This window comes from Macrotis lagotis, chromosome 3 (assembly GCF_037893015.1).
Source record: "Macrotis lagotis isolate mMagLag1 chromosome 3, bilby.v1.9.chrom.fasta, whole genome shotgun sequence".
In the NCBI taxonomy this organism is placed as follows: domain Eukaryota; kingdom Metazoa; phylum Chordata; class Mammalia; order Peramelemorphia; family Peramelidae; genus Macrotis; species Macrotis lagotis.
Genome location: NC_133660.1, coordinates 73050123 through 73077801, shown reverse-complemented (window position 1 = coordinate 73077801; position 27679 = coordinate 73050123). Strand labels below are relative to the sequence as shown.

Sequence of the window (27679 nt, the reverse complement as noted above, 5' to 3'; positions counted from 1 at the left end):
CCCATCATTACTGCCTCTATCATCACTCAATAGATATTGAACATCTATCCTTTTTTAAGACAATATAGTAAGCCTTGGGGAAGGAAAGAGAAATAATTCCAAATCTCTACTCTCAAAGGCCCTTAGCAAGTAAGTTGGGGAGAGATGACAGATAGATAAGAAGATATATAAACTACCCTGAGGCTGTAGGAAAAAGCACTAATTTTGGAATTGGAGGAACTGGGAGTCAATCGTAGTTCTCATATCTTTTTCCAGAATGACCTTGAGCAAGTCTCTTTACATCTTGTGCATTTACTTCCTCACCTGAAAAAGAAGAGAACTTGACTAGATGACATTTGAAATCCCTCCCAAGTTCAAATCTGTAATCATGTATTCCAGTAAATAGTGTGAGAAAATAGGAAATTGTTGAATTTCAGAGAAGGAACAGTTCTTATGGCCTTGCTTGGATCAGATAAGGTCTTATCTGAAAAAAGGGAGGGTAGTCTAAGGAGTGGAAATGGTTTACCAATGGGATGATACACATGGGAGCCATAAGCAGAGCATTTGGGCTAGTCTCATTACATCCCAATAACTCAATAACATCTCATGTTATTGAGCAGACACCAAGATAGTTGGCTTTATATCATTTTGTTCTGCACAGATTTTAGCTATGGATGCTTTGGTCACAGTTTTATAAATATTTGCTTTCCCTGTGAGGATTTCTGTGAAATCCACTGCAATGTAAATATCATTAGGTGATATCTACCTATAAATAAATTCATTATAGCCATGATGATGACCATTAATCTTAAGTACCATGGTGTAGCAGAATGATATTCCTATCTTTTGAACAACCTGGAGATATATTAAAATGTTATTGTTTAGATGAAAATTGCCATTTTTTATAGTTGAAATGACATTTTAAACTATATTTTAATCTTCCTTATCATTTTCAATATTCAGTTTTTTTAAAAAATACTACTACTGTAAGGATGGAAGTAGCATTTTTGTTGTTATTTGGTTGATTAGTCATGTCTGATTCTTTGTGAATTCATCTGGGTTTTTTCTTGCTAAAAATGCTGGAGTAGGTTGTTATTCCCTTCGCCAGCTCATTTATAGCAGAGGAAACTGAAGCAAACATAGTTAAATGACTTTCCCAGGGCCATCCAGCTAGTATCTAAGATTTGAACTCAGGTTCAACTCTCTATGTACTGTGCCTAGCAGCCCATTTGATCAATATTTTTCCAATAAAACCAACAATTTCTATTTTCCAAAGAACTAATTTCTAAGAATGGACTCATTCCATGAAAACATGGACTCTATAGCTAATTGGTGACACAGTATTATGATCATAATAAGATCTTTACTATGAACCTGATGAGCTTCCTCTCAACCAACTCTAAAAAACCATGTGTGGAAGCATCTCAAAACTTGAAGCATACATGAATAATAGCAGGATAGCAATTATCTCAGAACCACATTTCTCTGAATCTCATTAAAATACATGATAATAATGGAGATTAATAAATAATAGCAACAGCAACCATCACTGACCACCACCACAGTGATAATGAATTGGAAAATTTTCAAAGTATAGAGACATGATCTAGGACCAAAACAATGAGAATTATCCCTGTAAGGCTTCTGTCTGCTAGGAGGTTGAGGATGCTTTCAGTGAGCCTATAGAAGATATAATGCTCATCATTATTATTACTTTTATTCAATTAGGAAAAAGATTTTTATCCACTTACACAGAGGTTGGTAAAACATTGAATATAAAGGAATTGCTGGATAGTTCAGGTCTGAACTTCACTAAAGATAGTTGAGAAGAAATAACAATAAGGCATAATTTGAGATTTGTAGAATGATGTATTGATACCTGAACACAGAGGTGATACAGTGATTAGAGGGCCAGGCCTGGAGTAAGGAAGAACTGAATTCACTTTTGGTCTCAGATACTTCCTAGCTGTGTGACCCTGGGCAAGTCACTTAATCCTGTTTGCCTCAGTTTCTTCTGCTGTAAGATGAACTGGAGAAGAAAATGGCAAATTACTCCACTATTTTTCCAAGAAAACCCCAAATGAGCCCATGAAGAGTCAGACACTACTAAAATATGACCAACAACAACATTATAAATGTCGTTCCATTTATTGAATCACAAGATTTGGAGCTACAATGGGTCATAAGAAACCATTTAGTCCAACACCTTCATTTTACTAATGAAATTGAGACAAAAAGAGAACAAGTGACTTAACCCAAAGTAACACATAGCCAGTGGCAATTCTCAAATAATAATCCAGATCTTCTGACTCCAAATGCAGTTAGCTTACCTTTCACTTTATATCATGCTACTTCCTGATAATCTTGTGGAGTTGGGATAATGATTATTCCTATTTTGTAGATAGGGACACCAAAGATCAGAGAGATCGATTTGGTCAGGATAACATGAATAGTGTAAGAAGAGGTCTTTGAACCCAGGTATTCCTTCAAACTTCAAACCAGGCATTCCTAATGACTAAATTATCAACCTTACCACCTTACCACACTGCCTCTTCAAATACATAAACCCGAACTCATAGTCCATCAACAAACTGGATAAAGAGGCTGATAAAGGACAGAGATGACTCGTGGATATCACCCACTCACCTCTATTAAACAGAAATCCCCCTGGGAGGGAGGGCCGGTGTACTACATTTCCTCTTTTCTCCCACATGGAGAGTAGAAAATTAGATGGAAAGGGGAAAGACCCCTGGATGCTTCTTCATTTCTTTATGTTATAAAACCATACACTGCTCTGCAGACATCATGTATATCTTCAATCACTAAATGGGACAGTTGGTAGGACTCCCTGCAGTTTAGAAACACTTAATGCTATAATAACATGCATCTTGTCAGCATTGATCCATGGAACTGTCACTTTTCTGACAGATGTACTTGAAGGCATCCCTATGTACTGCAAATAAAAAAAAGAATAAAGTCCTCTTGCATTCAAATACTTTCTTGGTCATTATGAACCTTGTTTTACATCAGATTAAATATGGCATAGTGTCTAAAGAAGGTAATACGAACAACTGTGATATTTTTTATACATGTGATGAGAAATCAAAATGTTTAATTAGAATTCCAGTGATTCAAATTCTTAAGATGCTATAATTATGTTTTGTCACTTTAAAAATTTAATTCATAGGGGGCAAATTAGAGTGTTGATTATTATGCATAAGGAGGTTTATGTTATTGTCAATGCTTTTTTTTTAATTATAGAAAGAGATGGAGCAGGGGTAGCACATGGGAGGGCTATAGCTGATTATAAAATCCTATCTAAATCACGGAACCAGAGACTTGGAAGAGCCCCCCTGAGATGTCTTGTAGCACAACCTCCTTTCTGTTACCAGGTATATACTTAAACTGCCTAAAACAGACATCCAACTTCAAGGGCACTGCCTAGTAATAACACTAATAGAAGCCGAGAAATACATTTGATGTTGAGCTCTGAGACTTGTAGATTATCTCAGCCCAATCTTCGTGCTCATATGGTATGTGGAGAAGTTAAAGCAGAAATACATTTTGTGTTATGTTTTTTGCCTGAGGTCTGCATTATTTTTTTCAATAGTAGTTTCACTGCCTTAGTAACATGTAAATATGACAATCAAATGTGCTTATGTGTCATCAAGCAGCAGAAGGGGGTATGAGGTAGAATATATCACTTGCTCTAGTTTATGCCATTTCGAATAAACCTGGGATTGTTCTGTTATATGAAAAGTCATTTAAAATGAGAGTAAAGAATCTCCCAATAAACTCTAAATCACCGATGTATTTCAGTAGCTATTAATATCATTTTAAGCAGCAAATAAAATATAGTTCTTTCCATACTGACAATCTGCTGAAGTATTGGCTAGGATTTGGATAGATGAGAAAAGCACAAAGCTATCAGTTATTCCTAATAAGTGTTAATATGTATGATTTTTATTTAAAAATTCACTTTGACTATAAAAGAAACAGCTTGTCTTTTGAATGTATATTTTCCTTCAATATGAAACTGAAGAAATCTCAAACGATCGTGAAAGCGTTTTTCTTGAGTCCTACATTTGCTTTGTCAGGAATCATTTGAGCAGTCTGATCTTCTGGCTGGAACAAGTAAATAGAAGCTTTTGTTATGACAGACCAGAGTCATTCAGCATTGTGTCATTTGTGGAGATATTGAAATAGCACAAGTTTTATTATGCCATCTTTAAAAGGTAAATATTAATTTAAGTGTATGAGATTTTTATCACATTATCCTTAAGGTGTCCTAAATTCCCATGGGTAGCAGTAGTATTTATGAATATAGAAAAATGCAAAATTTAGCCAGAAGGTAAAGTGTAAAATTCATTTCTAATAGTATTTTTTTAAATTTTTCCTAGGTCATTGTTTTTATAGTTTGGTACATTCGTGAATTTGGGGTTTCAGCAAGCTATTATTAAATGACTTATATTTCAGACATTGTGCAAGGTGGGGAGATACAGAATCAAGATCAATCAGTTTGGGGGCAGCTAGGTAACTCACTGTCTGGAGCACCGGTCCTGGAGTCAGGAGGACCTGAGTTCAAATCCCACCTCAGACACTTAATAATTACCTAGCATACCACTTAACCCCATAACCTTGACCTTAAGGAGTTTAATTATTGTAGATTGCAGTTCTTCTAGAACATCATTTTATGCAATATAAGTCCAAATTTTCTCATAAACCTTCTCTAGAGAAAGCAGCCAACACAATGAAGGCATGTTCTGAGCTGATAGTATCTGGGTAGTATAGTAGGAGTCGAATTTGCCCTTCTCCTTCTTACTTCATGGCATGGCCAGCCCTTCACCACCACCCCCTCTTTTTGTAGTCACTTTTGTCTGATAGCTAATTCTGCCACAATCTACTTGTCATGTGACTTGACACTGCCCTTTGGATTATTAATAATTTTAGTTCTCCCAAAGTGGCAATATTTCACAATTAGCAATTGTGTAGCTTAGCCAGGAGAAAGCTGCTTCTGAAGGGATGGACTTTGCTGGCAAGGAGAAGCTTGAGATCATTCCACCCTATACAGATTCCCTTCATGTAAGTCAGTGTACTCTCCTCATTGTACTTTATTTTGACCCTAGGTCAGAAATTTTATATAATGGCTTATGAACTATAGTTCTCATAACAAAATTTTAGATCCTTGAAATATTGAGGACACAGGGGAAAAATAACAAGGACACAAGGAAAACAAAAAATAAAATTGCTAATGAAATGTTGCATCATTGTTCAATCATTTCAATCATTTTTGACTCTTCATGATGCCATTTGGGCTTTTCTTGGCAAAGAAACTAGAATGGTTTGTCATTTCCTTCTCCAGCTCATTTTACAGAAAAGAAACTGAGGCAAACAGTGTTAACTCACTTGCCCAAGATCATATAACTAATAAGTGTCTGAGGCCAGATTTGGAGGAAGATAATGGAAGATGAATCTTCCTGACTCCAGAACTCAGCTACCCACTCATAATTTCTGAAACCAGAATAAGAAAAGTAGGTTATCTAGAGGTTATTCTCTCTGTGTGTGCTAAAGTTCCATAAATAGAGGATCCTTTGGTATGAAAAGATTTAAATCAGGTTCCCAAATATAATGTAAAATAGGCTTATTACCTCTTTTTTCATTCAATTTTTTTTATTTTAAAAGAAAGGATTATATATATATATATAATTTCTTTATATATACAACATGTTTATATATAATTTCTTTATATATAATATATACAAAATGTGTTTATATATATATATATATATATATATATATATATACACACACACACATATTTTACACTTATAAGAAATTAGAAAATCTTTCAACCTTGATAGTCATGGATTTTAAGAGGCAGGAGAATCTAAAAATGAGAAAAATAATTGGTACTATTTTATTTCAGGCTTACAAAAGCATGCTTATCTATTTTAACCAGTATTCTTTTTTTTTTTACAAAACAACCATAAATGAATGAAATATGAGAATTGCTAAGTCACCAATTAACATTTTACTCCACAATTAGAGGTTGTATGACTATAAGTTTTCTAGATTTTCTCAGTTATCCACTGGGGTACATATATATATGTATATATATGTACATATATATACATATATATATGTGTGTGTTGATCTCTCATAACAGTTTGATGTAATTTTAATATTTTTAATGTTTGTATGAATCATGCATTCAGGTAGGCACTCTATTTTTCATTTTTGCATTATTTTAAAAAATGTATATCCCTATCAAAATCTCTAGATAAATATCAATATATGTCAATATCAGAGTAGAGAGAGAGTGAAAGGTGAAAGGGGGAAGGAGGGAGAGAAAGATAGGAGGGGGGAGAGAGGGGGAGAGAGAGAGAGTTTTTATAACTAAGGTAATGCTGTTAAAAGTTTAGCATAGCAAAGTAAATTACAGGGAGAAAGAACAGTGGTCTGTGTTTATTACCATGGAGGAAAGCTGTCACTTCATTGAGCCTTTATGATTTTTCTTAGCCTAAGCTAAATAGACTAATGACTGGTAAGATGCTGTCAGGGAGAACATGTCAAACACAGGTGTACCATGCTATCAGACCAACAACGGGTTGGAGAAGTCGCTTGTTGGGAAGAAAAATAAGTGACCTTGTACTCACAACATTGTCTTTACGCTGAATGTAACAGATGAGATTTTTGAATTATTTACAGCACTGAAAGCTTATAATTGTTAGCAATGGTGGCAGCAATGGAGGAGAGAGACAGGATTTTTTTTGTCAAAATGTCTGACTCTATTAAACATCAAGGGAACCTTTCCATAATAATGTCTTTGGGAGTTCCAATGATATTTTTTTCAGTGGGATACCATGAAGAATTCTTTTCCTTTCTTGCTATTACCTTTGTTTGGGGCAGGGGGAGTAATGTAGGTCAGGGGAAACAATATTTAACATAGATTTTCAAAAATGTAATGAAAGAACAAAGAAACAACATCAGAGGATATGTTATTTCTGCTAATATCTTCTCAGGAGTCAGTTCCATATACTCATAACAAAGCAGTACAGCTGTTCTGTGCGGTAGTAACTTATTACCTTGTTAACATTTTAAGTAAGATTCCTTAATTTAATAGAAATAATGCTTATACACTACTTGTATTCTGTGTATATCAACAATACCAGAGTTTGTAAATCAAGTTACATCATGTCACTTTTTGTATCTTTGTATCTTTTATAATTTTATTTTATTTTTGGCGATTTTTTTTGCAAGGTAAATGGGGTTGAGTGGCTTGCCCAAGGCCATAGCTAGGTAATTATTAAGTATCTGAGGCTGGATTTGAACTCCGGTACTCCTGACTCCAGGGCTGGTGCTCCACCCACTGTGCCACCTAGCCACCCCTACCTCTTATAATTTTTTTTTAAAAAATCTTTTTAGGCTTTTAAAACCTGTTTTAAGGAATATGTGGATACCACCTTACCTCAAAAGAAATCCATATTAGTTTTTATTTTGTTTATTTTGTTTAACTGAGAATAATTTTTGTACTCAATTATTTTTTAAAGTTGCAAATATAAAGTTCCTTTTGAATCTATATTTTTTCTTTATTTTCTTTCTTTTTTCTCTCTCTTTTTTTAGTATTTCATTTTTCATGGATCAGTATTGATCTTCCAAAGATGCTACTTTCCTTTGTTTCTGGTAGAAAGCAAGGGTCATCCAAAGAATTATATAGTTTCCCATAAACAATCCAGACCATTCTCCCCCTGTTTAAGTCTGAGCCTAATTGTATTTTCTTTTCATGATATACATACTGATTGATGAGCTTTTCAGGTGTTTTCCCAACTGCATCAACAGTGGACATTCTTCATCTACATTTTCCTGTGTAACTAGTCCAAAGAAATAAAGTTTAAGATGATCAGAAAGGTGATTTGAGTATGATTAGGTTGTTATTCAGTCATTCAGTAATGTTCAACATTTTGTGACCCATATGGGATTTTCTTGACAAAGATACTCAAGGTTTGCCATTTCTTTCTTTAGCTTCATCTCAAGGATGAAGAACTAAGACAAAATGGGTTAAGTGACTTGCCTTGAGTCACCCTGCTAATGAATAATCTGAGGTCAGATTTGAACTAAGGTCTGGCATCTAGCTGCCTCCTACACGCACACACATACATACACTGACACAACATACATACATGCATACATGACACTCTCTCTGGAAATTAAGGGGAAATTTCTGTATTTAGAATGTTGCATACATACATTCAGATACAATAACTGTGAGTTTTGCGTAAGCACCCCTTTCCCTTATAATAAGGAAATTCACCGGAGGAGGGGAAATGTATCCATAATGTCTACAATGTAAAAACAAAAGGCATCAATAAAACTAAAAAAATTCATGAAGGTACTAATGGGGTTTTGAAATTTCCATGAATTATACATAAAGAGCTCTATAATGTTAGCACTGAAAATTTACCATCAGAGTTAGTTTTAAATGTCAAGTTTTGAAGAAAAACACGTTTATCACTTTGAGACCAGTTAATTCTTCTAGTCTAATTTCCAACAATTGAGCAATCCTTTTCCCCTTCTGCCAACATGCCACTCTTATTTATCCACTATTATACTGCTTTTCTAGTCTCAGTTTTATCATCTTAGATGTTAAATTGTATGTCTCTACTCCTTCACTTTGGGAAGTTCAATCTGAACAATTTGAGCAGTGGGTAGATTGTGGGATCTGGAGTCAGGGAAGACTCAGGCACATACTAACTGTATATGTGACCTTGGGCAAGTCACTCTGCCTCTGTCTTCCTCAGTTTCCTCATTTGTACAATAAGTATAACAATAGAAAATACTACTTATGCTTGGTGTGTGGATAAATGTGATATTTGTAAAATGCTTGGCAAATCTGAAGGTACTACATAAACTCCAGCTGTTTTTACTATTATTGTTGTTGTTCAGTCATTTCAGTCTTGTTCCCAATTTGGGGCATTTTTGTCAGAGATACTAGAGTGATTTGCTGAGTCATACAGGGATAAGTGACTTGTCCAGAGTCACACAGCTAGGAAGTATTGAAGGCTATATTTGAACTCAGGTCTTCCTGTCTTCGGGCCCAGCATTCTATCTACTGTACCCTGTAACTACACCTCCCCCCCCGTTAAATGTTATTAAATTCTCACTACTCTTCTTATTACTATTATCATAGTTATTAATCCAACTCCCTCAATTCAATTACTCTCCATTTCAGTGGTCACAGTTAATTTCAATATATCCTTTGGAACACCAACTTCATTTTTAAAAAATTTCTTCTACATAGTCTGGACTTCTGTGTCACTTTTGCTAGCTCTTCACTTTAAATGAAACTTAAGGATACCTTCTCTTCTTTACAGTCCCCTTTGCTAGGGAGCACTTTCTTCCCTTGTCCCCTTGAGATCATAAAGAAGGGTTGTGATACTTTCTGTTCTCTATTATTCTGTTCACACAATTATTCCACCACCATTTTTCAATAGCCGTGTTTTCTTTAAAGTCTATACAATCTCTATAATACTCTCTTCTTTAATTTTATCTAGACTACATACTTCCAGGTCACCATTCCAATTTCCTTAATATCAATTAGAGGCAGGATGGAGCAGTAAAGAGCCAGATTCGAAGTCAGGAAGACCAAGGTTTAAATCACAAATTTACTAGCTCAGTTTCCTCTTATGTAAAATGAGGTGATGAATTAGGTGGCCTCTAAATCCATTCCAATTTTAAATCTAATCCCAATGTTAATACCTAGCATTGCTCTCCACTCCTCCCATAGTCAATTAACCAGCATTTAATCTTTTTTATTGACCTCAATATTCATATTGATGACCACTCTGTCAAATGGTCCAACCAATTTCAACGTCTTTTACCATACATTAGTCACATTGGTCTAGTAATACTTAGTACAGGAGCCTCCAAGATCCTCAATGTCAAAATTTCACTCTATTCATAGTTCACCTCTTCCAGTTAATTCAATGTATATAAGATAAATACTAGATAATTTGAGAGAAGAGGAACTGGGAGCTGTGAAATCAATAAATATATCATTGGAGTAACTATATCAAAATTAAATGGAAACAGGGTACATAAAGAATCCTGCAGGCTCAATTAACTTAGAATACCTTGACTCTAATTCTAAAAGCAAACTCCACCCCAGCCCTAAAATCCAAATCCAAAGCCTCTAATTCTAACCAACTTAGAACCTACTCTAGATATTAACGTTATCTATTTTATTGTTGTTTTAGTTATTTTTTAAAAATTGTTTACATTCTCCCCACTTCAAGTTCGTACTACATGTTGTATAAACAATGTCCACACAGTGAATGATCCTTCCCCTTACTCCCCTTCTCAATCCCTCAAACATATTTCCATTTCAACTCTCTCAATTTAGCCAATTGAATCCATCTTATAGGAGAAAAATAGTGGTTTGAGGTTTGCAAAGTGCTGTATAGACCTTTCTTTTGAGCCTAACTGAAACTTTTAGGTCTTTTTTAACCACTTTATACAGATGAGGAAATTGAAACAGAAATTAGTTGATCAACCTACATTTACAGATCTAATATCAAAGCAGGATTTGAATCCAGTTCTGATTGTATAGCCAATACTGCATTGTGACTCTCAATTCCCCTTGTCCACTCTAAAAATTTCTTCAATTATTATTCCTTGTTTAGTCCTTTTCTTCTCTCTGAAAAGAAGATATAATATTCTTTTTAATGATTAATTCCTTAATTCTGCATCTTTAATCTCAGTTCCTTCTGCCTCCTCCTGGGTCATGATATAGAAATAATTCCTCTCCACATACACAAACAGTATTTACTGCAGAAGATTGTGCGGTTGAATAGGAAAAAAATGACATCTTTACTTTCACTAACCTTGCATTGAAATTTAGCATTTTTTCAGTTGTTTAAAAAGATGTTTCTGAGAAAGGGTCTTTAGGCCTTGACACTGTCTATATTTTATTTAGCTAATTACATTATAAAAATATATTTCCTCCTTTTATTTTAAGTGGGAAAAATTCAATTGAAATCCAAGTCAGTGTATAGAAGTATAATAATTATAATGTAAAATAGAAAACTTAGTCAAAGATCAGGGATATTTTTAAAAGCTATCTAATCTTCTGACCCAGTGATCAGAGAAGTTCAAGTAAATATTTGATAGGAAATCCCAAAGAGCATTCACATTCTGTGATTCTATGAGTGTACAATTGTATAATCTATGAAACACTTCCCTTATAGGAGTAGAGAATCAGACTTCACACACCTGCTCCAATCTCACAAATAAAAAAAAAGAGCTCTCCATTTGTACTACCCAAATATTTTCCAAGTGACAGTGACAGTGCCTACATTTCCTATATCCCTGTGCCCTCTTTTTGATCAGTTTGCAAGATATCTCCAGCAGTGTAGATTTTGGCCCATCCATCCTTTCCAACTCTGTATAATTTTCATCCATATCATCTGATGAGATCATTGCAGGAATCTACCTATTTTTCAAGGAGTCTTCTTTAGGCCTCTACTTTCTTTTAACACCATGACATAAACCATACTTGTCATCCCTTACCTTGTGCCCTTCCTATACTCTTTTGTTTCCATTATATCAACTTTTACTCCTGTTCTTCTGAGCTCCTGATTGGTTAGATTTTCCAACTCAGGACCTGGTATATCATAAGTGTTTAATAAATACTTCTCAACTGAGTCACCATTGCCCTCTGTGTGATATTCATTTTCATTTTCTCAGAGACTTAAGCAATTGAAGTGAGATAAGGACATCAGTCTGGCCAAATATGATTTTATCATAATTGTTATCATACTTAAAAATTCTGATGACATCATTTTCAGGCACAAATTTATGCAAAAATTCAGTACCTCTGAAGATAGCCTTTACTATTCTTTTGGAAGACAATGATATATCACCTCTACCCAAAAAAACAGAGACCTTGAAGAAGTTGCAGGAGTAAGGGTTGGTTAGGACTTGGAGGCAATGCTGTCTGCTATTGGAACATGGACAGTGGTGTTGGAGCTAGCTCCTTTTTGGAGGGCAGATGATAGAAATCACCTGGGAGCCCATATTGTGTTCCCACAGAACAAGTTTAGCAGTGGAAATGGAAAATAATAAAGTGCAAAGCTCATAGATGCAAGTTCAAGAGATATTGAATAACATTAGACAGGAATTAAAGGGACCTGGGGATGGATGGACCTGTGAATGAGAGGAAATGATTCATGTAACAATGAAAACCTATGAAATAAAAAAAGATCCTGAGACATAGATGTGTAGAGTATAAAATACAGAAAAAAAGAAAAGTTAGCAAAGTCAAAGCAGCAAAATGTAAAAAAGACAAAATAAAAAGGAACTGGAAAAAATGCAAATAGATTCAATTGAGTTCAGATTAGCTAGCATATAATTGCCTATTATGTTCCTGGAACCATGCTAGGTACTGAAATTTAAAAAATTAAAACAATTTCTTCCCTTCAGGAACCTGCCTTATACTAGAATGAGAGAAGAGAGAGACCTAGCATTATATATCTACACTCAAGTGGTCTAATATGATACAATAAACATTTATCCTATTTATTTTTATTTTAAAATTCTATATGTATTATGTTTATATATTAATAAGATATTTTTTCACATTATTTGTAAATTTACATATTATATAAGTACCTACTATGTGCCATATGCTCTAGAAGATGTTGAGAGTATAGATTTTCAAAAGCCAATCCCTGCCCTCACAAAACTAACAATCTAATGAGAGAAAACATTATACAAAAGAAAGTTGAAAAGAGGTGGAGAGATTCCAATGAATACCAGCCTGATGCTGGTGGAATCAAAACCAAGCAGAGTAGCTGGTGGCAAATACAGAGATTGCTGAGACATTGAGCCTTCTTTAAGGAAGCTCTTCAATCAGAGAGGCAGAAGCAACTGAAGGTACTGATGAGGTGTGACTGAAGCAATTTTCATGATAATGAATTTTCTGGTGATAAGCTTAGGGGAGAAGGAGATAAAGAAATGATGATGATTATGGTAAAGTCAAAACCAAACTGGTGGCAAATGGAGATTGTGTATGTAAAGGTACATTGGGTACATGGGAAAGGGAGTCATTGAAGCCAGGGGTTCAAATATCATACAGCTATGAGATACTGACCATCAGTTTTTTATCTATAAAATGGAGATAATAACACCTACCTCTGCTAATATTCTGTATATACTTAGGTAAGTGCATGTGCTCTATCTTGATAGAGTATTAGCTCCTTGAAGGTTAGGGTCTATTTCGTCTTCATAACCTCAGTACCTAACATATAGTAGGTGTTTCAACAAATCCTTGTTAATTTATCACTCAGTTTTGTAAAGATCAAAAGAGATAATGCATGTAAAATACTTTATAGATCTTAAAGGGCAATTTAAATTTAGTTTCTTTAAGATGGTGTTACATTATCAAAATTAAGGAAGCCTTTTGAATATCTATAGGTCCCCATTTTTCTTGTATGCATGTAAGGGTAACTATATTCAGTCTTTTTTCATATTTATAATGATGTTCTTAATATTCATAGTAAAACTTGGAAGTCTCTAAGAAGAACCTGTAAAGATGTTTTCCCAATAACATTTTCCCACTTGTCTTTTCATTTTTCAGTCCATATTTTGTTTTAAAAGTCAGTTTTACCATATGAATGCCTTCTGTTGTTTCTAGAACAAGCTACAATGATAAAGAGCAACTTGGCAGTAATCTTTCTCTTAGTGAGTAATATGTAATGTTACTGAGGTTTAGGGCAAGAATAGGAAGAATGAGAAAGTGTGAATACTGTAGATTTATCTGAGCATTTAGAAAAATAGAGATAGAAATTTGGGGTAAATTTCACTATGATATAAAATAGTAAGTATTCTACTTTAAAATGTCCAATGACTTTATAATATATATATATATGCATATAAATATGTATTTGTTAGATATTTTTCTTTAAAATCAACTGTTTTTGAAAAAATGAACAACAGGCAACTTAGATGATAGAACTGCAACTGAAGTCTTTGAGTATGATCCCCTGGGGTCTAGCTAAGTATTGAGCATATTTTCTTGGAATATTTACTGATTTCTCCCTCAGTTTTACAGGAATTGCCTAGCAGGGTAATATTATTGAAGAATATGATACAATGGAATAAACCCTAGTATTGGAGGACTAAGGTTCTAATCCTTTTTCCTTTCTCTTTAGTAGAGGCTTACGTTATTTGTCCAAATTCACAACTTAGATTTTTCTGACTTTACATCCAGTTTTCCCAATTGGCTACATGACAGGTAAGGCACACCTGAAAGATTCTTTGCCTTTGTCCTTCCACCTCTCCTACGTCCCCCAATTCTTTTTTCTCTTCCTCACAAAGAGAAGCGGTGACAGTCAGATAACTAGATTCAAGTAGACTGTGTTGAGGAGACTATGTCTGTGGCTGAAATTGAGGTCTACAGATTCCAAGCTATTCTTGGCAGCATAACCCAAACACAGGTAGTTATTTTCAGTGGCTCATACACTGTGTGTGGTCAGCATTCTTTATAGATAATTGTCCCATTCCTTCTTTGCAGAATATCTTGCTTCCTCCTCCCAAGATACTGGGTATCTTCATAGTGACCTCAGGTTGTCTGAAGTCCTACTCGATGCGACTTTTCTCTCTTATTCCAAATGTCTTTTCTTTACTCTCCACTCCAATCAAAGTTCTATAACTTGCGGTCAACTTGGTTGCACAGTAGTTAGAGCACCAACCCAGGAGTCAGGAGGACCTGAGTTCAAACCCAACCTCAGTTACTTAATAATTACTTAACCCTATGACTTTGGACCAAATCAATTAACCCCATTACCTTGCCAAAAAAAAAAAAAAAAAACTCCTATTACCTGACTTTTTCTGGTCTGATCCTCTGATTGCAGAAAACTTATTTACTCAATTGGATACTTAATAAGCAAAATCTTTGCAGCTTAAATTTTAAAGCAGATGGCCTTTTTGTTTTCTGGTTGGAACTTAACAGAAAGCAGCATGACCAGTAGATAAAGCAGATAAGGGAGAGTTTTTCAAGCATGGGAATTTCAAGAAGGGAAAATGCCAAGAAAAAACAACAGAAAATAATGTTGAGAGATGGAAAGAGTACACAGGTTTTGGAGAATCAGGTATAAGGATGAAGGGCTTTAATGCCAATCAGAGACTTTTGGATTTTTGTTCCTGATGGAAATAACCCCATTGAGTGGGGGAGGAGGCGAGAGAGAGAGAGAACATATTTTGGTGAGCTACTTTAATGACTGGAGAATGGACTGAAGTGGGAAGAGACTTGAGGCAGGTAGCCTCTTGCAGGTTATTGCAATAATCATTTTTTTTGTCTTTGCACCCTCATAACAATTCCTGATACATGTTTTGTACTTTACAAATATTTATTAAATTCATTGTATGAAAAACCTCTCGAATCTAGAATTAATCTGATTTCCTGACAGGGAGAAAGACAACTGCAGCGTTGTGGATTCCATAGTTATATCTGGGAGCCTCAGGCTCACCGGAACCTGCTGCTCTCCCTGTTGACGCCTTGATTACATTCAGCCTATTTTAGTCCCTTGGCAAGTTTTAACTAATTGAACATTTTTAGATGAATATAATTGTAAAACAGTGTATTTTAGCCTCATGCTGAAATTGTAGTAGGGCAAAGGGTGGCAAAAGAGAAAGCACAGCAGCAACAGCAACTTGGCAGAAAGAGAGAGACATTGGTACTTGCCAGCCATCCTTCTTAGAGCCAGGGTTCCCGGGTCATTCTCTTCTCTCCAGTGTTCAGAAATAAGATGTCTCCATCAACATTCTATCTAGTCATAAGAATTGAAGGAAGGAGGAAGCAATGTAATTCTCCCAATTCATCTCTTCCTTTATCCCTCCTATGCCAGCAACCCTTGATTAGACAATATGGCCCTGGTAAACCTTAAAGCCTGTGTAACTGTCAGCAGCCATTATGATGAGATAAACATTATGTCAGACAGCCAAGTGGCAAAATGCAAAAAGTGTTTGCCTGCAGTTGGGAAGACTCATCTTCCTGAGTTCAAATCTAGCTGGGCAAGTCACTTAACCTTGTTTGCCTCAATTTCCTCATCTGCAAAAATGAATTGGAGAATGAAATGGCAAACCACTCCAGTTCCTTGTCAAGAAAACCACAAATAGGTTTGTAGAGAATTAGATACAACTGAACAACAGCAGCAACATTGTGTCAAAATCAGTGTTGTAAGTTGAACTGAGGAGCACCTGGTATCTTATTCCCACTTGGTCCACTTGTCAGCCCTGTGACTTTGACAGAGACAATTACTCTTTGTCTTAGTTTCTTATGTCAGATGAGGGGACTGAACTCAGTGACTTTTAAAGCCACTTGTAGCTTCAAAAAAAATATTCTTATGATAATATGGTTGTTGGTCCACTAACACAAACCAAAGGAATTCTCAGGGTGTCCAAACAAAAGAGGCGGGAGCAGAAAGTTGTTCTGTTCAGTAGTTAATATGACTTTCAAGCTTTCAACTCTTAATCACGTTTCCATCTGGTTTTCGGCTATCATATAGACATTCTCAACATATGAGTTGTTTTTCTTTTAGTATGTCATCTTATTTTCCTGAAAAAATATATAAATAGAAAGATGCTGTGTGCTCATTATTAATCATTTATCTGCATTTTATCTCTCTCACTTTACTCATTTTTGAGTTATTTAAATGCTCTAGAATTGTTATATAGTTTTGTCTACTTTCTACCAACAAACTATTGTGATATTCATATTAATTTGTATCAACATAGAATTCTGAACAAAACATTTATATTTTAGGGATCACAACACATAGTATGATATCTTGTCCTTGATACAGATAAGAATTCAGTTCCCTTTATACTCATTTCTTTGCTTTCCCTTCATTTTAGTGTTGTTATCCTTGTATCAAGCAGAAGTAGTTGTTTTTAAGTCATTTCAATCATGTCTGACTCCTCATGAGCTGGCAAAGATACTAGTTTGCCATTTCCTTCTCCAGTTCAATTGATAGATGAAGAAACTGAGGTCAGCAAGGTTAAATGACTTGCCTAAGGTCACATGCTGGTAAATGTCTGCGACTGGATTTGAATTCAGCTTTTTCTTATTCCAGGCTTTATGTAATATATCACCTAGCTCCCTCTATACAGGAGCAATTTATTTGAGATTTTCTATTGGATCCGTTATTTCATTGGTATCAGGACCTCCTGAGGAGGAAACTCCCTCTGTTAATGTAGACTGCTAGCTGCTTTATAGTTATGATCACCTGCACTTCTACAGTCAGTGGATGTCAGAGATAATACTTGAGGCCAGGTCTTTCTTGTTCCAAAGCCAGGTATCTATTTACCACATTAAGCTTCCTTTCTACAATCAAGTTATGGGAGTTTTTTCGAGGATAAGCCTAGCTAAATTAGAGGACAGGGCTCGGGTAGAGGAGATTCCCCCCCAACTAATGACACTCTCTTAGTGCATTCAGGCCTTGCTTTCTGTGAAAGGGGAACTGTGACTCCCAATAAAGGAAGAAGGGATCTTGTAGAATATTGCCAGTATCAAAGCATAGTTAAATTGTTCTGACAGACCAAGTAATAATATCAGTTCTATTTTTCAGGAGAAAGATTAATAAAGTAAATGCAAAAATTGATTTAAAAATGTACATAATTGAGAACTTCAAACTTCTTGAGAGAGGTCTGACTTTCCTCTGTATTCTCAGGATTACACACTGCTTGACCCATAATAGGCACTTTATAAATCTTCATTGTGGTAGCCAGATGATGCCTTAGTGGATGGAGTGTGGGACCAGAAGGCAGGAAGACTGATCTTCCCTACATTAAAATGCAACTTCAAACACTTATTAGTTGTGTGTCCCTGAATGAGTTATTTAATCCTCTTTGCCTCAATTTCCTCTTCTTTCAAATGAGTTAGGAACGGAAATGACAAACCAATTTATTGTCTATGCAAGAAAAACCCTAAATAGGGTCACAAAGAGTCAAACAGGACTGAAAAGAGCAAAACAACAATAACAGCAAATGTTCATTGACTGTAACTTTGCTTTTCTTCTTTTTTTTAAATTGTCAAGGATTTAGAAGCTTTTTTTAGGTAAACTAATCAGCTTTTTTAAAAAAAAGAATTTTCAATAGATCATTATATGTATTTTTCACCTGAACCACTATATACATATATACATACATATATATATGAATCATGTAATTTAAAAAAATTAATTTGCATAAAGCATTAAAAATGTTGTTTAGTTTTGTTTTTTTAATGTCAAAAACCAGGTGGAGCCAATGCTGATTTGATTGATTATGACTAGTAAAGGATATGGTGTGAGCAGAAAACAGCAGAACTTACATGATGACTGTTCTTGGAAAATGATGTACATAGGTCCTTCTAATTAAACTATAGTCCACAGAGACCAGAATGCATGTCATATTCTATTCAGCCAGTTACAATTATTTTCTCAGCACCTTCTTATGTGCTTTATTTATATGGTTTCCATGGATTTTAACATTTTACTTCTTCCATTAGCCACAAAAATTTCATAGAGCATAATTCCTGGACTTTATGTAGAGGTTAAAAATTTACCTTGGGCTATAGAAAAATTGTTTCATTGGTTCCTTGTTGAAACCCTATAAATTATTATTATCCTTCTTTTTTAGTGAAGAAACTGAGGCTCTTAGTGACTTGGTCTTTGTCACATGGGTAGTAAGTGTCAAAGTTGGGATTTGATTTGAAATGTTTCTGACCTCAAGTCTAACCCTTTGTTCAGTATAACATGTGGCTCGTAAAATTTTACAACTGGAAGGGACCTCAGAGATTATCTCTAGTCAACCTCCTTCAATTTAAATTGAGCAAATGTCTAGAGAGGTTGAAATCTTTAGCTAAGGTCATAGATCTATCATTCTGGGTTTTTTTAAACCCTGCCTAATTTCTTGTATAATTTTTCCTTTGCTTTCTGTTGATTTTTTTAAGTTTCCCACTGGAACCTCTACATTCTCACTTACCTTGAGGTAAGCATAGGTTGCAGAAATAAGATAGACTTTTTAAAAAATGAAGTTACTTTCATCATAATAAAGGTTTAATATTCTTAAATAGCATGAGTAGGGGATGCTAATTTGGAAAAAGAAAAGTTGAGTTGTTCAGGGTGTTTTGTTAGATAGGGCTCAAGTTGATTGGAATCACAAGGTATAGAATTGTGATTCTCAATAACTACTTATTGATTTAACAACATAAAAAATATGGTAGAAGAGTTAGAAGAGAATCACATAAGAATGTCATGCTTCAGAGGAGTGTGACAAGAACAGTAAAATGTGATTAAAGAACACAGAGACCATTCCATCAGAAGAGAAGAAAAATTAAACTAGGAATCAAGGGAAACCCACAGGTATAGACATATATATACATATATATATATATATATGTAAATGGATTTTTGATTTCATTAACCTTCTACCACTATAAATTTTGGCACATCTATAGCCTTTCATCTAAGTCACAATTCTCTAATCCTTATTGTCTTTAACCATCAATTAGTCTAGATAGTCTCTGATGGTCCTTCCAGCACTAAATCTATGACCCAATTTGGTTGGATCCATTTGCTTTTCTTGATTATTTATTAATCTTCCTAGCACAGTGCCAGGCTCACAATAAGCACTTAATTTATGTTTATTGGCTAACTTATGCATGATAATAAGAATGGGTAACTATATAAATACAAGCAAAACTATGTCATCCCATTTTTTTGTTATTGTTGTCTTCCCTCAGGTTTTACCTATTAAGACTCTAAACATAATCTGACTTGGATTGATATCAACTTTAATTCAAGTATTTTTAGGTTTTTTTCTCTTTGTTGGTATTTCTTTTTGTTGGGACAGACTGCTTTTAATTTTCCCTTTTCTTCTTTATGATGGTTTTCAAATGACTCTACTCTAAAACCATGTCTTTCCATTTGTTTTTTGTGGTTGTTGTTGTTTATTATTTATTTATTTATTCATTTATTTATTTATTTTGCAAAGCAAATGGGGTTAAGTGGCTTGCCCAAGGCCACACAGCAAGGTAATTATTAAGTGTCTGAGACCAGATTTGAACCCAGGTACTCCTGACTCCAGGGCTGGTGCTTTATCCACTATGCCACCTAGCTGCCCCTATGTCTTTCCATTTGGTTAAACTGATGGCTGAACTGATTTTAAAATTCTTTTGTTATCTTTGTTGTAGGAACTGTCATATCAGTTTTGATAACTAGTAAGAATGGTATTTATATAGCACTCTAAGGATTTTAAAAGAACTTTCAAAATATCACAGTTAATTTTTATAACAACCCTGAGAGATCTGTGCTATCCCCATTTTACAGAGGAAACTTAGGCAAATAGGTTAAGTGACTTGCCAAAGGTAAATGGGTAATGGCTGGAGAGTGTCTGAAATCAGATTTGAACTCCTCTCCCTCATTCCAGGTCAGTCAATGAACATTTATTAAGCATCTACTATTTTCTAGGTAAGTACTTTGCTAATTGCTGTGTATACAAATTCAAAATTAAATAATAGAGACTCTCCCTGCCCTCTAATGGTCTAACACTCACTCCACCAGAAGTGGAGATTGAATTTATGTCTTTATTTTTTTTCTATGTGACCATCTTTTCAGAGGTGACAATTCATTCAAATAAGACTAAACCTGCTGCATTTGCATATATTATCTTTTTTCTCCTCTTTATCATCTAATCTAATTTTCATGTTGATTTTGACATTTGTTTTAGTCAGCTGCTTATCTAATTATATACAGACAGCTGATTCTGAAATGGTCCACTGTGATAACCAGGCATTTTCTGAGAGTTAGCCAATTTCATTAATTGTAATTTTTTGTATTTGCTATCCAATGCCTTCTTACATTCTTTTTCAAGAAAAATTCTATGATATTTAGATTTATGGTTTCCTAATAATTACCAAATTTTTGCTTTCATCATTTCTTAAAAGCAAACCATGTTTTCCCACATATATATATATTAAAGTATTATATTTCGTGTTTTTTGACTTAATTCTAGATATAATCCACACTTTTCCAACTCCCCCACCCCCCTACCAAAACAAAAAACAGTCAACTCCAACTAATATTGACTGCATGTCGCAGTGTCTGCAATGTACCACACTGAGAACGTTCCACTTTATCCCTGTAGTATTCTACCAAAAGAAGGGAGCTGCTTCTTTTTCTCTAGAGCCAAGATTAGCTCACTTTAATCATTCAGCATTGGCTTTGTTTTCTTTTTTTGTTCATTTTGCTGGACTTAGTGTATATTGGGTTTTTTTTGTTCTCACTGTTCTATGCATCACTTTATTATGCTTCTCTGAATTCCTCATATTCCTCATTTCTTACAGAATATGAAATTCACTTAGCCAATTTCTGATCAGTGAGAATTTCTAGTGAAATTGTTTACCACATCATTTCCTATTCTCACAGTCATAAGCTGACAATATATTGACTGAGTTTGAAGGTAATTCCCAAGATATTTATTGAATCTTTACTTTCCCTTTATAATAGATACTTTCAATAAGATACAATTAAAGGATAGTAAGATCTTAGATTTAGAGTTAAAGGGAACATTAAATTTACCAAATCAAAGATCCTTATTTTAGAATGAGAAGTATAAGTCTGAGTGTCAGAAAGGGACTAGCCCAAGGTCACACATTTAAAAGTAATTGTCTGAACAGGGACTTAAACCAAAGTCTTCCTGGTCAGCTAAGTGGCTCAGAGGAAGCTAGGTGGCTCTGTGGATAGGGCACTGCTCTTAGAATCAGGAAGACCTGAGTTCAAATGCAACCTCAAACTCTCTTTAATTGTGTGCTTTGGGCAAGTCAGCTAACTTTGGTGTCCTTTAATCTACTGGAGAATCTTTGCTAAGAAAACTATACAGTGTCATGAAGAATTAGACTTTACTAAATAAAATTTAGTTCAACATTTCTCAACTCTATCATTTGATCTAATTTCACAGGATTGAGGACTGATTTGTTCTTTTTTTTATTCGTATTCTTATAAATATTGTACATATTTTTTTCCTGGTTCTGCTTATATTATGTTACATAAATTCGTGTCTTCCAACACCTCTCTGAATTCTTTAGTCATCATTTCTTGAGTAATGCTCTATGGCATTCATGGAACACAAACTCATAGTTAATTCCATTTGATGACATTTCAAAGTGTTCATCAGGGATTAGATTTTAAAAATAAATAGTTGTCTACACATATGAAGTAAGGTTAATATTTAAGGCAATTAACCAGAAAAGAGAGATGGAAGATATTTCTTCTAGAAATGCCTTGATAAGGCAAAAAAAGAAGAATCCTGATAATGCTGTTCATTCTCCACTTTATTTGAATATATAAATATAAACTAAAGAAAAAATGTATGTTTGATGGGAAAGGAAGAGGAAGCATCATTCAATCTTCTCTTTGTTCTGTTTTCTTTTCCTATTCTGCACTATGAAAGAAAGAAAACTTTGAAAAAAATGAAACAGTGCCTTCTGAATTACAGGCTTTAAGTCCTAAAAGCTTCGCTACTTTCCCCAATGGACATCAATTCTAGAATGATATTATACCTTGTGCTACTTTAATAATTTTAGTAGCTTTTTTAATGCAAGTATCTGAGCTTTTGTCTTACTAAATCAAATTCTTAATCTAGATAGGTGTATACACACACACACACATACACACACACATACACACACACACACACACACACACACATATATATATATACATATACATATGTACACACATAAGCTAAGCCTACTTTTACATGGAATATTCTTGCCAAATTTTAAATATACTCTATCAAAGTTTAACATATATATTTATTTTTTTCTTTCCATTAAACCCATGATTTGAATTTTCAAATATTGATTTTGTCTCATTCTGACCTAAGGAAGTTGATCCTATACAGATCCCAAACTTGCAAAGAATAATGAATAAAGATGGAGCAGAGATTGAGAGCTATAAAACATTGTGCAGAAAAGTATATTCTAGGAATTAGGCAGAAAGGTAGGAAGACATATGGAGGGATCAAAGTACAAGTGAAAATAGCTGATATCAAAGTAAAGATTAGAAAAAATGAAACCACAATGATTGAAACATATTACAGTAGGAAAAGATGGACTGAATAGCTGGAGAACAGACTCTTAGGGAGTGAAAAGTGAATCTGAGCCTGAAGAATAGTTGAAAATGAAATCAATTAAACTTGACAAACTATTGGATAAGGCTTAGCTGAGACTGAAAAAAGAAACTACCTCATAATCAATGCTACATTTTCCCAGGGATAGTTACTCCAGGTAATTAGTACCTACTTCTATTTAACTATGGGAGAGTGTTTTTGAAGAGTGTAGAATGGTTCTTTGAAAAAAATGGAATATGGAGATATAGCTCAAAATATAAAACCCAAGGATTTATGTTGGCAAGCTCTAGAAAAAAATTCAAAGAGAAGTTCTTATACCAATTTGTTGTATGGTTAAGGGAAAGGAGAGATGAAAACTAGGTTTCAATAGTAAGAAATTAAAATTAAAAATTAGTTTTCTTGTAGAGAGGAAAAATGAAAAAAAAATGATTTGGAGTCTTAATTGCTAAATCTAATGAACTTTTTGAATCTTCATCCTTTTTTGACCTTTGTAGTTTCTTTTATAGTTCACCACTCATTCCTCCAGCAGAGTCTCTTTTCCCTGGGTTTCTATGTCATTGCTTTTTTCTGGGTGTTTCTCCTACTCATGTGTCATCATCTTCTCTTTTTCCTTTGCCAGATCATCATCATCATCATCATCATCTCAAACCCCCTTATTGTTGGCTTACCCAAAGACTTTCTTCTGGACCTTCTTTTCTGTTTATATCTTCCCTTTTAGTGATTTCATTTGGTCCCATGGGTTCATTTTTCATCTCTCTGAATATAATATCTATTGTTATCTTTCTCTTGCACTCCAATCCCACATCATCAGATTACTTCTCATTACCATCCTATTATCATCTCAAGTTCCAAAATAGATGCCATTATTTTCAACTGAAATTTTTCTAATTTTTTAATGAAACATTTATCTTCCTGGATACCCCAGGTTTGCAAACAATCTTTGATCTTTTTCTCTATTCCTCAGCCTCCCATTTCAAATTACTTTGCAAGTCTTATCAATTCTATTTCTGCAAAAGCCCTCCATCCATTCCAGAGTGGTATGGTAGATGATCAGGATGATGATAGGAATTAAAACCCTGCCTCAGTCACAAGTTAGCTCTAAAGCTCTATGCAACTCATAAAACCTCTCCAAGTCTCAGTTCCTTCATCTGTAAAATGAGGAGGTTGGATTTTTATGAGCTATCCTAACTAAATCTATATCCCTGTGATCTGATGGTTTCTACTCATATAGTCACAATCCTGGTTCAAGCCTTCAATACTTCTCACATAGTCTTTTCTATTGCCTTCCTAATTGGTCTTCTTGTTTACAATCCTTCCATCATCAATTCATTGTCCACTAAGATGCCACTAAGATTTTTCTTAAAGTCTAGGTTTGTCCTATTCTATCATTTTCTGTGGCTCCCTTTTGCCTCTAGGATAAAATTGATACTCTTTATGCTGTCATATAAAGCTTTCAGAATACCCTTCCAGACTCCTTTTTATGTACTTTATATTTCATCCAGAGTGTACCACTGCTGTCCTCCTCACATAGCATTCCATTTCTTTCCCCTTCGCTTGGCCTACAATGCTTTCCTTCTCATGTTAGTATTTTAAAATTCTCAGGTTTCTTTAAGGCTCATCCCAGGTGACATGTTCTATGAAACAGTTTTCCTAATCTTTTAATCTTGGTGGCCTCTCAATAAATTATCTTTATAACTAAAATAATAATTTTAATAGAATATAAAAGTCTTAAGGACAGGACTTATTGGTTTTGTTTTGTTGTCTTTTTATTCCACACATTGACAGAGTTGCTCATATGTAGTAGATAATTTGATGCTTTTTCAGTTGAAGAATCATTTAAAGAAAAAGATGTAATATAAGACTGAATAACATGGTGCTTCTTACTATTTTCCTCATGTAATAAAATAGAACTGACATTTTCCTGTGGAGATGTGAGTTCATAAAAATTAGGATAGAAAATTACTTCCAAGTTATTAAGAAATGACTTTAACTATGTTCAGATCATATTAGGGATGATTTTTTAAATACCAACTTTCCATCTGCCTATGTTGAAATGGCCTTTGATCTCCTAGCATGCCATTTTTCAGCTGGAGTATGTACTACATGAAAAAGTATTGCTTTTGTGAAAATTAAAGATGTCATCAGTTATCTCCCACATTTAAATTCAGGAGTTTGTAGGAATATCTTAGTTGTTCAGAAGTCCAAAGCATTTTTCAACAAGACACCAAATCCATCAACATATACAAGAGAAACATGCCACATTTGGATTATTATATGACTGTAAAGGCTGCTATGATAATGTACTTGATGCAAAAAACCACAAACTACTTCTCTGAATATTCGCTATATATGCACTTCCATGCTTCTGTTTTTCAGTGAATCCATAATCCCATTGAGTTTAAGAGGTTCTCATTCTCTTTTTAATTGCCTAACACCCTTTGTAAAATCCTTTGGATCTTTTCCAGAGAATTTTCAAATGCTCCTTCTTCCTTTTTGCTCCTTCATCCCCCAAATACACATGTATCAGGTTTTCCAGATGACTACATAACTCTTTTGGTTTAAAATTGTAACTAAACTTTGAAAATGTTTGGGTTTGCAAAATAAATTGTTCCTATTTTTTAGGAACTTTAAATAATTTTAAACTAACTTTTACTTCTTATTAAATTTGATTTTTCCAGTTTCAACAAAAAGCATTATGTGACAGATATCATGATGACATGTAGAACAGAAGCTGAAATTCAGGTTATTAGTAAGAGAAATATTACTGTTAATTTCAAGAAAAGAGGGAATTAATAATGGTTGTCTTTTATATAGCACTTTAAAACAGAGTATTTTATATGCATTATCTCTTTTGATCCTCCCAATAGTTCCCTGGGATAGGCACTGTTGTTATCCCCATTTTATAGATAAAAAACTGAAGGTCACTCAGGTTTTAGGGAAGGGTTTGAACTCAGTTCTTGATTTCAAGACTGCCTTCTCAATGCTAGTCCACAATTAGTTGCCTAGAGATTCCTTTTTTCTAAAATCAATAAGCCCTTCATTTCTTATAACACATTTATTAAACACCTGTTTGAACTTGTGTTTGTCTCATAATTTTTCACACCCAAATCAGTAACTAATAAGCATTGTAGCTGAAATATTCTTATCACTTGAATTAAACAGTGAATGTTCATGCTGAATGTCCCATCAGGAAGACCTGGGGGTCAAATGCTGCTTCTGATACTTCTTACTGGTTTTATAATTTGGGGCAGGCCATTGACTTTCTCTGTATTTGTTTCCTTATCTGTGAAATCTGTGGTACCTATTTCACAGTTTTGTTTGGAGTCTGAAGTGAAATAATATTTTTATAGAGCCTTGAAAACATCAAAAGGCAGCATAGATGGCACAATGAATAGAGTTCTGGGTCTAGAGTCAGGAAAGCTCATTTTCCTGAGTTCAAATCTGGCCTCAGATACTTATTTGCTGTGTGACCCTGGGTAAGTCATTCAACCCTGTTTGCCAGTTTCCTCATTTGTGGTATGGACTGAAGAAGGCAGTGGCAAATCACACTGGTATCTGACAAGAAAACACCAAAGAAGATCATAGAATTAGACATGGTTGAAACAATTCAACAACAACAACACACATGCACATATAATGGTATATTTCTACTGCTCTCCTTAGAAGGGATATACTAGGGTACAATTTATCCTTATCTATTAATATTCTTCATGTTGTTCATCTAGCAAAAAATAATTCTTAGATTTAAACTCTCCAGATGATTCCTCTAATAGTGAAAGAGGGTCCCCAAAATTTGACTCCTACCAACACTAATTCCACAAAGACATGTAGCAAATAGCATATAAACCCTTTGTAAAATCTTTTTATCTATCCATTTATCTAAGTCAATAATTAACATAAACCAAAGATGATATGTGGTTTAAAATAAATCAAGATTCACACAAAAGAAATGAACTTTCCTACTCAGAACAAAACATCTAAGCATAACAATAATCTATATAAACAGAGAGTCTTAGATCTTGCCCAAGAGAAATGGTAAGATGGAACATGCTTGAGACACCTACTACTACTTTATGTGCTCTCTTCAAGAATGTCATCTCAAAGGAATCTCCTCTTTCAAAGCTGAATATCATAAGAAAAAAAAGTCAAAGATCTCCCACCTCTCTCCAACTGTAACTACCCCTCATTTAGTCATGGATCAATTTCTACCAAAGACGAGAGCCATATGCAAGTAGCCTAAGCTCTGGGTTTACACATCTGTAGATTGTTTCTTTTATCCATATTTTATCCCTACTGATAAATTTTTTTAAGACTCTTTAAAATTTTTTTAAATATTTCCCCCACTTATATTTTGAAGGACTTACAAAACTCAGGGAAGTCTCAGCAACAGGGGAAAAAAACTATTTTCTATGAGTTGTGCCTATTTGTATTTGGTATCTACTTTTTAAGTTTAGATCATAGCTGAATCTTGTTCACCAGTTTAAGGGTTATGCATTTTTCAGTTTCAGAAAGAACTCAGAAAGTTTTTTGC

At 34.3% G+C, this 27679-nt stretch overlaps 1 protein-coding gene and 1 long non-coding RNA gene across 2 annotated transcripts in view; one reads left to right on the top strand and one right to left on the bottom strand.

The window, feature by feature from the left end:
• TENM3 (teneurin transmembrane protein 3) overlaps positions 1-27679 on the top strand; it is a 3314517-nt gene that overhangs the window by 2643255 nt on the left and 643583 nt on the right. The gene's annotated exons all lie outside the window — the stretch shown is intronic.
• Positions 3962-10665, bottom strand: LOC141516126 (uncharacterized). Its single transcript, XR_012476615.1, has 3 exons — positions 10534-10665; positions 7776-7850; positions 3962-4104 (listed from the first exon to the last, which is right to left on the bottom strand). It is a non-coding gene; the product is annotated as an uncharacterized LOC141516126 (long non-coding RNA).